Genomic DNA, 14,499 nt, shown 5'->3' with positions numbered 1-14,499 from the left:
TTCCTATTTTTCTTTCATTATTTTTTAAACATTAGTTCTCATTTAATCTAATTATTTGTTGTGTTATGAAAACTTTAGCTAATTTTCTAAAACCTTCAATGGCTTTGACTCTGTTCTAAGACTTCATGCTAGCAAACAAATACACAAACAAAAACTTTAACCTGTTACTTTCTAAGTGTTGAATGTGACAAATTTAGGGAACCATTTCTTTGAGTCCCTTTTATATCAGATGAAAAAAGTGCAGGACCAAGCTATCAGAGTACCTGGATTTAGACCTGCATGTGCTACTAACTAATTTTATTATTCAGGGGCCTCAGATTGTTTTCTTTGCAGGAAAGATGTCAGACTAGATTATATACAGAGGCTGTGCTATATTTAAAAGTCTGTGGTTAGGCCCAGTACCGTGGTTCACCCCTGTAATCCCAATGCTTTGGGAGGCCAAGGAGGGAAGATGGCTTGAGGCTAGGAATTTGAGACCAGCCTGAACAACATAGCCAGACCCTGACACTTCAAAAAAATAAAAATAAAAAAAAAAATAGCCAGGTGTGGTGACACACACCTGTACTCCTAGCTACTACGGAGGCTGAAGCAGGAGGATCACTTGTGCCTGAATTCGAGGTTGCAGTGAGCTATAATTGTGCCACTGCAAAGAAAAAAGAAGTCTACTGTTAGATTCTTCTATAATTTATCCTCCACTTAGGCATGTCAGATTTTAATCGTCCTTAATAAACAAAGAAAACATAAACTGTATTAACATTTATTTTCTTCAGGGTTTCTCTAGTAGCTCAAATCCATAGACGTTTATGAAAAGTTAGGATGCACTCTAGATTCTAGAAAACATAAATAAAGGGAAGAAAATGCTGTTATAATTTAAAAAGGTGATTAGGCTATAATAAAATTTTATATGTAGCTGAAGAAAAGAAAAATATTTTTAACATGTTTATAGTTAGCTGGACACCAAATTTAATGTTATTATTTAAGCAAAGACAAAAGAAAATATTCATCTATAAAATGATTTTCTTTCCATTATGTAAAATATATCTAAATCAAAGGAGAAGAATCAAAATTAGGATAAAAACATAACTAATTTGAATAGAATCACTGGTGGAAGAAGAATAAAAATTTCCATTAATTTTCTTAGTGTGTTACCAACTAATGCTGAATCAATCTCCTACTCTTATATTTAACATTAGATTTATTCAGAAACCAAAGGACTAATGCATCTTTATAGCTTAATTTCACTAGAACATACACACAGGTATTTGCATTAAAATATTTTAAAGATTACCTCTATATACTCCTTTAAATAAGAGCACACTAGGTAATATACTATACGCCCATTGATTAGTTCATTCAATAAGTATTTAACAAAGTCTTACCATGTAGTAGTTATTACTGTAAACAGATCAAATATTCCTGCTCTCTTGGAGCTTACATTCAAGTGGGCAGAGAGAAACTAAACACTATAATTAAGAAACATAACAGACATACACACACTATGTTAAATAATAAGTGATAAGGAAAACATTAAGTGGCAAAGGAATAAATAACATGTTGAGAAAGAAGTTGCATTTTTAGGTAGGGCAGTGGACAGAGAAGCCCTCATAGAGAATGTGATATTTCAGTTAAGGTCCAAAAGAGGAGATGATGGATCTAGACATGGGTTTTGTCATGTCACATATACATACACACACACACATACACGAGGAAAAAAACACTAACAAAATAACAAAATAAACAAACACACATACCACAAGAGCAAAGACTCACGCACACTTTTGTGGCTGGCACTGAATGAGCAAGGTAAAGACCAGTCAGCGAGTTTAGAGAGGGAAAGGGCATCTGATCCTAGAGGGTCTTTCCGAGGACTTGTGCTTGAATAATTCAGGACACCACTGGTGGGTTCTGAGAAAAAAAGTGAGGATAGTCTGATATATTTGAAATATGTTGCTCTGGCTGCATTGTTGAGATTAGATATTACGAGTCTAACCGATGACTTAATCATGGCTCTACAGCTCACGTTACATACATTTCACTGTGGGATTTTCATGTAAAAGATGTTTTCAGAGACAGAGTCAGGTTTCACTTAAGTGATTAATTATATGAGACAAACAAGGAATATGAAAAAGACAGAATGTGACTGCAACCATCTTCACAAAATTAACAAAAGCAGCCAGTCCAATATGACATTCGTTCCTACAGAAATATGTGACCACCTATCATATTTTTAGCTAAAGCTTATCATAACCTATAAATAGAGATGGAAAATAATTGAATTCTAATTCACTTTCAAGGGAGCTTTTCTATCATTAAGCTGTTTGTTGGCATTAAGATATTCAATGCAAAGATAAAAATCCAATCCATTTTTAAAGAAAAACATCAGAGGCCATAAAAATTTGTAAACATGTGCAAAAGACTTCGCTATCTTACCATCTGGGAAATTATAAAGATAATTTTACACAAATTCTATTGCAGGTGGTAGAGCTGAAAATTCTTGGCATTCTGATCATTGTAAGAGCAATAAATGGTGTATTCACAGGGCTTACAAAATATGCAGACATATAAGCAGGCTGTTTATTTATAGTTATGTCTGTAAATTGCTGTAGTTTAAGTTGTATGAAAACAGATGTTAGAGATAAGCATCTACTGAAAGAACCAACTGCACCACATATGACAATAATATATTCTCCTTTATTAAAAATAAAGGTTCTGAAATAATAGTATATACAGTTGCTATGAATTCATATGGTCTTTTTAATATTAAGCTGTTAATATTCATTGACTGATACTTGTTTTCACTTTTCTTATTGATTCCCTTTTTTGCTTGTGCTAAGCCATCTGTTATAAATCTAGATTTATTTATAAAAATACCTTCCGCTTGGTTAGAGACAATCAGAATTTAGGCTGTAATGGCATTTCATACCTTTTTGATCCCTGTGGAGAAGGAAGTCTCAAGTTGACCTTCATGTACCTATTTAAGGAAAGTTATTATTGAACTGCTGTACTTGATAAGGAGATCTAATTCCACAGGAATAGTAAAACTGAAGAAGAGGGTAATCATATTTGAAAAAGGGTAGGCTTATTCATTCAACAGAAAATAGAGATGAGCAAAGCAATATTAGGGATGATGCTCTCATTTAGTACAAGGTGAAGGAGTTTAAAAAGGGACACTGGTTCAAAATCCTCCAAGAGCAAATTTTGAAATATTAATTCATACGTGTAAACAAAGATGAAGCTTTACAATTTCTACACTACATTCTTTGTGGTAAGCAACTTATCATTATTGAGCTAGTGACTTGTTTATACTATTTAAAGATTTCTATTAGAATATACAGGCATCTATTGTTCATTTATTGTATTTAAATTATAAGTATAAAATGTACATCAATTGGGGTTAGACTGAGTTAAAATGAGAAATGACAATGTTGATTTAAGAAACAAAGGGGAAAGTAAGTAACTGTATTTCATTCCCTAAGCATTGCTTAATTACATGCCTTTGATTTCCAGAGAGCTAAGACCAGAAGAAAAGAAAGACTAGGTAAAACAAGCAAACTACAGAAGCTTCACAAGTTTAATAAAACTCAAAAGCTAGTTAGTTCAACGTAGGGTGTTCCAATGTTCTCAAGAAATTGTTTTCTTCATAGACGTGGCCAAAAATGACACACTGAAATATAAGATTTTTCCTTTCGCTTGTCTCTTTAATTGCTCCCATTCATTTAAGGACTGCCTGGTAGGTAACAATGTTCTGGTGGATTCTGTGAATAAAAATGAGCAATTCATATTTCCTTACTTTCAGTAAATATCCTAGGAAACAATTACAAAACAGTAAAAGGCAAGTACTCTTATGTCCTCATGGAGGTAAGTACAATATATTATAGGAGCAAAGAAAGGAAATCGGTTAAGAATTGATTTTTATTTAGTTTTGATGAAGTTTTGCAATTAATTAATTGATGGCAACTTTCCCAGAGAAATATTACTGAATTGAACCGAAACTTTGATTGTGGTATCACAGTAAGTGGATGAAAATTGAGATCATTAAGACATTAAATGAAAGTTGAGACAACAGTTCTTGAAGGGAATGATGAATTAATTGGTAGAAATCTTAAAACATTAAAGGGGTAAAGATTCCTCACTATAATTCTAAGACAAGTAGTATGGAATATCACTTTTCTACACATTTTCATTAAATTTGAGAGTTAAATTGAAAGTCTTTATTGTTGTTACTAATATGTATTTGTTAAGTGCACAAATAAACTAATTTCAAAAGAGTTTTTATTGAAATGCAATTTGTATTTAGTTATCGCAAGTAGATTATAACATAGTGAATTATGTTGTGGATTATTACAAGTTCTGAATATTCCTAGACATCTTTCAGCTTACAGAAAATCTGCAGTCACTTTAATCTTCAGAGCCATAATAATACACAGGACTATAAAAAAGTTAGTGGGCAAGCTCTTAGTCATCACTTTGTCCTACCTTCAAAGTATCCACTAATACGACATACTCAAAACTTAGAAATAAAGGAGAAAAGGGATTGCATGTCATTTCAATGTCATATTAGAACACTGTCTAATAAAATCTCCTTAGGGTTAATGAACTAGAACAATCCAATTTTTTTGACTTGCTATTTACTATTGTTTAGAAAGCAAACTCTATATTCATGGTTAATTTGTAGAAAATTGATAATGTGAAAATGATTCTTCATCTGGTAGAGAAGGTGTCTCTGAAGGTTACCAGACACCAGATCTTCTAGGAGACTAGCCAGTTTTGTATTTTATTGACAATCGTCTCATTCTAGCATTCTTTGTGCTTTGTTTATATTCTCATTTAAATCAGTTGTTTTGTTTTTGTTTTTTGCCCTGCTTATTCCAGTATTAACAAATTAAGTTAAATTCAGCCATATATAACTAAACATATAAGGGTCTTATTTTTAGTATTTTGAGAATTAAGTCTTGCCATGCCTCGAGGAGACCCAAGGAGATACTCCACATGTGATATTACTTTCAGATAGGTCATATGGTCTCAGCTTACTACTATTGTAGTTTAATCACCATTTTCATTAGTTTCCTGTTGCTATATAAAATTTATCACAATCTTGGAAGCTTAAAACAATACAAAATTTTTTATCTTATAGATTCCATGAGTCAGGAGTCCGGCATTTCATGACTGGATTCTATGCTCAGGGTCTTACGTAGTTGAAATTGTGTTGTCGTCTAGGGCTATGTTTTCACTTGAAGCTCAGGATTCTCTTCCAAGCTCATAGAGTTGGTTTGCAAAATTTAATTTCCTACAGCTGGGACTGATATCCCCATTTTACTGCTGGATATGAACCAGGGACTGTTTTTGCCTCTAAGTGGATGTGCACCATTTCTGCCACATGGCCCTCTCCATAATGTGGTGGTTATGCATGCAAAGCCAGCGGGGGAATGCTTTGTTTTTCCTAATCTTTGACTTCTCCATCTCTGATCTGCTGACCAATATTTAAGGGCTCATATGATTAGTTCAAACTCATCCTAATTATCCCCTTTTTGATTAACCTAAAGTCAACTGATAAATAACCTTAACTACATCTGCCAAAAATTCATGTAAATATAGAAAAAGTTTCATAGGATTGATTTCTCACAGTCCTGTTCACATTCAGGGAGCAATTTTGCAAGCGCCAGGGTTGTCAGGAATCATTCTACCTACCTGGGTTCTCCTTCCATCTTAATGAATTCTATCTTCCAAATCCTGGAAGTATCCCTTTGTAATTAAAAGTCAGTTGAACCTTTCCATCACTTTCTCTAAACATGCTAACATATACCTATAGATTGGGACGGAGGCTGCTCAGACTCTTTCAATATGGCTCTTGGCCATCATGGAAAGTAGAAAAACATAGAATTTGGAGTGGTAGCAGGGAAGTGGTAAACAATAGTTCTGACCAAAAGAGAACACTGTTATAACGTCTTTCCAGTAAAACTCTTGCAGAAATTCACGTACTGATTTAAATGAAGTGGATTTCCAGATATCTCAAGCTGTGAGTGACAACCTTGCTTGTCACTTCAATAATGGAATCTAAGCAGTGGTGAATCACATAAGCTTCCCTTTAGAAAATAACTGCCCTCTCTGGATATTGACTCCGACGTAGGTTCCATTAGGGAGGAATGCAGCTGTGAAAGACAGCATCTTTGCAGATTTAAAATGTTAGCAGAGCACAGTGGGTAGAGTACAAGTTCTGAACTCAGGAAATGTGTATATGTGTGTGTGTGTGTGTACCATTTGTGACAGATGCAACATCTGTGATACTATCACTGCAATATAGATAATGAATATAATCATCATACCCTATTTCTCCATACCCCTTCATAATCCTTCCCTGCTATCCCCTCAGTTACCCTCACCATACTCTGACAAGGATTGATTTGCTTTCTGGAGTTATACAGTATGTATTTCTTCACTTAATATAATTATTCTGAGACCCATGTTATAGCATGTATCAATAATTCTTGCATTTTTTCATTGCTAAATATTTCTGAATGGTTGTGTTCATCCCAAAATTCATGTGTTAAAATCCGGACCCCCAAGGCGATGATTAGGTCATGAGAGTGCGGCCCTTATGAATTAGTTTTGTGCCCTCAGAAAACAGAACCCAGAGAGCTAGCTGGTCTCGTCCATGTAAGGACACTGCAAGAAGGTGCCATTCCAAGAATCAGAAAGTGGAGCCTTACCAGACACCTGATCTGCTGACACCTGAATCTTGAACTTCCCAGACTCCAGAACTGTGAGAAATAAATTTCTGTTGTTTATAAGTCAGCCAGTTTATGGTATTTTGTTATAATAGTCCAAATGTACAGAAGCACTGATTAATATTCTGTTGAATAGATAAACCACACTATAATTATTTATTTTGACGAACATTTATTTGTATCCAGATTTTAGCTACTGCAAATAAAACTCTAATGCACCTTCATAGATAAGCATCTATAGACATTTTCTTTTATTTCTCCTGAGTAAATACCTAATACTGGAATAGCTAGAACATATGTTACATACATACTGAAATTTTTAAAAAACTGCCAGCCTTTGTCCAAAGTGATTGTACCATTTTATATCCCCACTAGCAGTATATGAAGATTCTACATCTTTCACATCTTTGCCAACGTTTAGTGTGATTTTGTCTCTTTAATCTAATGACTGCAGTAAGTGTGTAGCAGTATCTCTTTGTGGTATTATGCTACATTTCCTTAAGAAGTGACAACAGTGAACACTATTGTGTTTATTTTCCTTGTGTATATTTTATTTGATCAAGTGACTCTTTCAAATATTTGCCTTATTTTTAAATTAAACTTTGAAACTTACTGTTATATTCTGGATACATGTCCTTTTGTGGGACATACAATTTGTAAATACTTTCACCCAAGGAATAGTTTGTCTTTCCATATTTGTGTGTTTTATAGAGCAAACTATTTTAATTTTGACAAAACACTATTATTTTTGTGCATTACTAAGGAAATCTTTGCCTAGCTGGGGTCACGGTTTTCTCAGATATTTTATTTTATAACTTTTACAATTTTCATTTTTATGATTCATTATCTATTTTTAATAAAATATCTATGTACGATGCAAAGTAATGATTGAAGTATACTTGTTTTATATGAACACTAGTTGGTCTAGTGCCTTTTGTAAAAAGACAATCTTTCATCCACTGAGTTTCTCTTCAACCTTTGTCAAAAATTGGTTGTAGTTGTATATTTATATGTGGGTTGTAGGTGCCAAGGGAAACCGTCCCTTTGACCCTTGGAAGGTTTACTGAAAAAAATCAACCGACAAAAGGCAGATTAATAGGAGAAGTGTTAAACAAATTTATTATTGTGCAAGAGGGAGAATCAAATAGTGACTGCCTCACCACACAATGGGGTACAAATGGTTATAAGTCCTACATTTTAGGGGAAAGCATGATGGGTAAGTGTGGATAATTTTAAGGGGTTAATAAATAATTTTTAGGGAAATTCTGTAGGCTTGAGTAACATACAGTGGCCTGGAACAAAATCTGTTGGGCCCACAGAGCAGAGAAGGGTTTGTGACAAAAGTCTGTCCATGTGCATTGACAGATTTCAGTCTTTCTTCCTGCTATATGAGTTCATTCAGTTAATGAAAACTCAGGGAAGAGACCAGAGGAATTGTTTTCTTCTTTGATGGGTCTAGATGATATGTACATAAGGACGTTAGAGAATAAATTCATCCTGTGCTTAGAGATTGACAGAGGACTGAGAAACAGGATTAGGGGAGAGATCTTGGAGGCCTTGAGACTTTCTTCAGCTCAGCATGTGAAAGTGTCATATTTTAGAGTATCGGTTTCTGGGCCCTAACAGTGTATATTTCTGGACTCTGTTCTATTCCAGTGACCACTTTGTCTATCTTTAAACTATGTTGTCTTGAATCTAAGTTCTATTATACTACATATATTTTTGGCTCCTGAAGTGGTCTCATGGGTTCATCAATGCTTGCTTGCTTTTTTTTTTTTTTTTTCTTTTGTCGCTTTTCTGTTTGTGTTTCTTTCACGTCATTTCTATTATGATGGATGCATGTTCACCAACCTCTGCTTTTCCATTTTTGTTTTTCTTTGATTTGCTATTTTTGGTCCTTTGCTTTTGCATCTGAAATTTATAATAGGTTTAGTTTCTACAAATAAGCCATTGAGATTTTGATTGGGATAGCATCAAATCTGTGGATTAACTTGAGAAGAATTTACATCTCAACAAGATTTATTCTTCCAACTCATAAATAGTATGTCTGTCCATTTATATGTATTTAGGCTTATTTAATATCTCCCATCAATATTTTATAATTTTCAGCATACAGGATTTTCACATTGTTGTCAGATGTTTGTATGCTAGTGATTATTTCATGTGGTCTATTTCAGAAAAAAAAAAGTATTTACTTTGAAAGGTATTTCTATTAAAGTAGAATTCATGGATGACAGGTTTTCTTTTTTTTTTTCTTTTACTGTTTCCTTGAACACAATTTTTTTATTTTTTATTTTTTGAAACTGAGTCTCACTCCTTCACCTAGACTGGAGTACAGTGGCGCGATCTCGGCTCACTGCAAGCTCCACCTCCCGGGTTCACTCCATTCTCCTGTCTCAGCCTCCCGAGTAGCTAGGACTACAGGAGCCGGCTACCACGTCCCGCTAATTTTTGTACGTTTAGTGGAGACGGAGTTTCACCATGTTAGCCAGGATGGTCTCTATCTCCTGACCTCGTGATCCACCTGCCTTGGCCTCCCAAAGTGCTGGGATTACAGGAGTGAGCCACCGTGTCCGGCCCTTGAACACACAGTTTCTAACCAGGAATCTACTGCATTCTTACTTTTACTTCTCTATGAAACATGCATTTTCTTCTTTAGTTACTTTTAGGATTTTTTGTGGATCGCTGGCCTGTTTATTCAGTTTTATTATGATGTGTGTTGGTGTAGATTTCTTCTACTACCTTGTGCTTGAAGTTCATTGAGTTTCTTGAGCTTGTGGGCTTATAGATTCTTCAAATTAGGAAAAAATATCAACCATCATTTTTTCATATATGTTTTCTGTTCTGCCTTTTCTTATCTCTCCTCCAGAGAATCCAAGAACATTAATTTTGTGACTTTTGATGTCCTATAACTCACTAATGTTTTCTTTATTTCTTGTTCATGTTTTTGTTTTCTTTTCTCCTTGTATTTCACCTGGTTAGTTTCTATTATATGTCTTCAAGTTCATCTACCTATGCTTCCGCAAGCTTTATGTCATATTCCCACTGTATTTGTCTTCTTATACATTACAGTTTGAATCTCAAGAGGTTTTTTTCATAAGTTTCGTGTTTCTACTTTACTTTTGAATATATGAAATACAGATTTAATAGTTATTCAACCACCTTTGTCTGCTAATTCTAATATGTGTGTCAGTTTTCAGCTTTTATTTTTTTTTTTATCACATATAGGTTGTATGTTGCTGTTTCTTGGCTGGCTTAATAACCCACTTACTGAACGCTAGACATTATCAGTTTTACCTGTTGATTGCAGGATAATTTTGTATTCTTCTATTTTTTAGCTTTGCTTTGATATGCAGTTAACTTACTTGCAAACAGAGTGATGCTTTTGGGTCTTGCTTTTAGAATTTGTTTGACCTCACCCAAGCAGTGCTCATTCTAGAACTAATTATTTCATATCACTAAGACATGACTCTTCCATGAATCGTCCCAAATTCCCTGTGATTTTTGTTTTCCAACCTTACTGGAGAAACAGGCATGATTCCTGACTCTTTGTGCATGCCAGGTACCCTTAACTCTTATCCTTTCACATGATTCTATCTTTGGTCTCTGGTATTTTCCTCACATGTGTGAGCAGATCAATATTTAGTTGAATACTCTTAGAATGTCAACTGAAGATTTTTCTGCTTCTCTATCTATGCAACTCTTGCTTTTCTTGTACTCTGTCCTGTAAACTCTTGCTTTGTCTCTCTGGATCATCATCTCCTTAACTCAGGGATTCTACTGTGCTCCATGTGAGTTTCTTCTTCCTGCACTGCAGCCTGGAAACTCTCTTAAGTCAGCATGCTGGGACAGTCATGGGACTCATGTCATTTGTTTCTTTCGGGGGTATCTTTCATTTCCTGATGCCTACTGTCTTGTCAGCCGTTGTTCCATATATTTGTCTATTTGTTGGTTGCTCTAATTGAGAAGATAAATCCTGTCTCTGTTACTCCATCTTCTGCTTTAGATTCCTGAATCTCTCTACCCTCCTGTTTCTTGCTGTTTCCACATTACTTTCACCACTATGTCTGACAGCAGTTTCTGCCATGGTTTTGCATTCTGGTATGCCCATTGCCCTCTAGGTGTTTCGGTTTCAAATCTATAAAATAGGAATAATAACAGTATCTGACAGGTTTGAGGGTGACAAACATTGAGATAGTAAGCTTAAAGTTCTTATTGTTCCTATCTTGGATTCTTACTCCATTTATCTAAGATTCTATCGACCTAAGAAGATTAAAGATTTCACAGTTATGTGATCTGATTCAATCCCAGGGATAGGAAGGGTACTATTTCAGGTCAGACATAGTTACTAAATGGATAAACATGTTTTAAAGTTTTCTAATTTTTATCACAATGTTTAGAGAAAAAATTAACATAGAGACAAAAGGAAATCAGAAATTTAAATCTGATAGCCTGTGATGGTATATCTGAGAGATAATCATATTTTACAGTATAAGTTCAGATAAGCAATTTAGATATTTAAAAATATTCCTGTTAGAACATTTTGGATAGAAAACCTATAGGATTTTGTGTATGTTAGATAACAGCAAGGGAGAAAGAAATGAAAATTATCAACTCATAAGAAGAAGCATCATTATAAAATGGGGAGAAAGAATAAAGATTGAGATGAATTGGGAAGATACACATCAAGTGATGAAATTTTAAGTTTAGTTAGAAATTCAAGTGTATATGTCAAGTAAACAAAATGTATGACTCTGCATCAAAGCATATAAATATGAGCTGGAAAAGACAGCATTATTTGGTACATAGAGAATATTTAAATTCATGATGTGATAGATGGTGAATTATTAAATACTCATACAAATCATCGTCCTTAAACAACAAAAAAACATAAATGATAATTCAAATGGTACAGATCAATATACTGTATTTTGAAATAACCTGAATCTTTCTTTTTTTTTTTTTTTTTTGAGACTGAGTCTCGCTCTGTCACCCAGGCTGGAGTGCAGTGGCCGGATCTCAGCTCACTGCAAGCTCCGCCTCCCAGGTTCCCGCCATTCTCCTGCCTCAGCCTCCCGAGTAGCTGGGACTACAGGCGCCTGCCACCTCGCCCGGCTAGTTTTTTGTATTTTTTAGTAGAGACGGGATTTCACCGTGTTAGCCAGGATGGTCTCGATCTCCTGACCTCGTGATCCGCCCGTCTCGGCCTCCCAAAGTGCTGGGATTACAGGCTTGAGCCACCGCGCCCGGCAACCTGAATCTTTCATAAATGATTTCAGGAAAATATTATTATCACTTTACTATTTATTTGGGGTTTGGATTAAATGTACAAAATTCTGAACAATGTATACAGAAGCATTCTCAGAAACCAATTGTTTTTGGGACTTCTCTGTTTTCATCTTATTACCTGGGACATTGGAAAGCAACATGAATGACATATTACCCTGTGGCATCTTGTCATAGTTTAGGCTATTCATAGTATACCCCAAAATGTACCAAGTTAGCCTTAGTCACTAGCCTTATTTACTAACTACAGATCTTTGACAACACCAGAGTCCATGCTGTCCTTCCTGGGTCATGGTACAAGCCCTCTATCAGAACTACTAATAGGTTTTTTTTGTTGTTGTTGTTGTTGTGGTTTTTTTTTTTTTGACGGAGTCTCACTCTGTCGCCAGGCTGCAGTACAGTGGCATGATCTTGGCTCACCACAACCTCTGCCTCCCGGGTTCAAGTGATTCTCCTGCCTTAGACTCCCAAGCAGCTAGGACTACAGATGTGTGCCACCATGCCCATCTTATTTTTGTATTTTTAGTAAAGACAGGGTTTCACCATGTTGGCCAGATGGTTTGGATCCCTTGACCTCGTTATCCGCCCACCTCTGCTTCCCAAAGTGCTGGGATTACAGGCATGAGCCACCGCGCCCGGCTAGGTTTGGTTTTCATCAGTTTGGCGACAAGCCTAGCCAACACACAGGTTATTTTTTATCTTTCCTAACTGACTGATAACTGATGTGATTCTCCTGGAATAGTGCATCTATTAGATCCCTAAAAACATGATCAAAATAGACAACTGAAATTCTGACATCACATCTAGCTTGACATGTCCAGTTCTAATCAAGTCACTACATAAGTTCTTGCCACAGGGTATTTGTAGCATAAAACAGGATGGGTACAACACAGCATGCAGATAAAATATGTAGCCCACTAAACTGTCCATTGGGCTGTCTTGTCTTAAATACAGCTTGGTATGAGTGGTCGTGAATAGCATGTCTGCATCTCAAAAGGAGAATTATTTGTGATATTTGGCCACAGTATCAATCCAAAGTCCCCATCTCTTGAAGCTACTCAGCTACCATGCCAGTTTTCTGAAAGGCATTTAATCTTCATTCACTTTTAGTATATTCAAAGGAGCAAGTCAAGCGCTGACCTTCCGGGAAGGTGGCATAAATTGGCTTCCAATCATCCCTTGGCAGCAGTCTTAATTTGTCAGGTTGTTTCAAATCCACACCTTGGACAGAAGCTAAGCAACATGATCCAAGTGCAGTATTTATCTCGAGATATATTTCAATAAAAACAAAATAGTAAACAGTCTACAAATCATGAATCCAATGTTAGTTCCAATTGATTGAATCAGAGGACACTGCAACACATTTTTTTTTCTATATTCTCCAGATTGAGTATTTAGGCAGAACCTATAAATCAGCAAGTCAATTTCCATTCTTTGTGCAAATGGCTATTTTTACAGATCACGTGGCTTTTCCCACACATGCCATTGGTTAACACCAGATCTTAATCATAGCTAAGACTATTATTTTCTTGCTCTGAGATACTGTTATCGGATTAAAGTTGCTGCATTCATCACTGGGATTACAACCGACATATGGTTCCTTTCCCATTTGCCATGAACTCTTCTTTCTTTATTACTTGTTTAACTGACATTCTTCCTTTTTTGAAGGGGCGTTCTGGCTTGGACATAATGCTTTACCCATAGTCAGAAACAGCAGTGATAATTGCCTCACCATATCCTGTTGTTATCTCATTTCTAAGGAAGAAGTTTTACGACTTGATAGGTAAAAACTTGTAAGACTGTTTCTGCCACTTAGTAATCAGGACACAGTCATAGTTATACCTAAATTAGCTAGAAGGGCTAAAATTTTGTCTGACCCTAAAGTTTATTTCAGACTATTCCCTGACAAAGTTAGCTAATAGATATTACATCTTATGCATCAACATTGTTCTCTGGCCTGACACATGTAAATGCAGTCCTTGCCTTAGGGCAACAAAATCAGGCAAATCCAAAGAAGACATTTTTAAAATTGGACAGATATGAAGTTGTATTATTGCATTATCGCTCAAGACCTCATTCTCATCTCCTCATTGTAGTAACTGTTCCGATGAAGTTCTTCCTTTATGTCTGTCATATTCTGTCAGGACATGTTCATTTAATTGATTCAGCCAGCCTCTCAAATTTTCTTACCACCCATTTTATTATAAGTGTACATTATTCAAAATTGTGGATTCAGTGAAACAACTACTCTGAGGATATTAAAAAATGTAATATATATATATGTTTAAAAGTGTATGTTCTTGCTTGCTTGCTGTACATTGGTAGGAGTAATGTGTGTAGGTTAATTATAATAAATATATTTTGGTGAGCCGGATTAACAGCCTGTTTGCTATTCCAAACCTTAATTGTATTTTTTACAGTTGTTTTTGAAACTGAATAAACGAAGCATAGAGTAAAAACGCTGGAACACCCATCGGTAGCCACCCTC

The 14,499-nt window shown here is 35.4% G+C and overlaps 1 long non-coding RNA gene across 1 annotated transcript in view; it reads right to left on the bottom strand.

Moving 5' to 3' along the window:
* Positions 1–700: 700 nt before the first annotated feature.
* Positions 701–14,499, bottom strand: part of LOC116273703 — a 33,759-nt gene continuing 19,960 nt past the window's right edge. Inside the window, exons 4-5 of the long non-coding RNA XR_004182022.1 lie at positions 2,924–3,755; positions 701–830 (exon numbers count right to left, since the gene is read on the bottom strand). This is a non-coding gene — a long non-coding RNA (uncharacterized LOC116273703). The remainder of the gene's footprint in view (positions 831–2,923; positions 3,756–14,499) is intronic.

This window comes from Papio anubis, chromosome 2, assembly GCF_008728515.1.
Source record: "Papio anubis isolate 15944 chromosome 2, Panubis1.0, whole genome shotgun sequence".
Classification (NCBI taxonomy): Eukaryota; Metazoa; Chordata; class Mammalia; order Primates; family Cercopithecidae; genus Papio; species Papio anubis.
The sequence above is the reverse complement of the archived record's forward strand: the minus strand, read 5'-3'. Positions and strand labels throughout refer to the sequence as shown.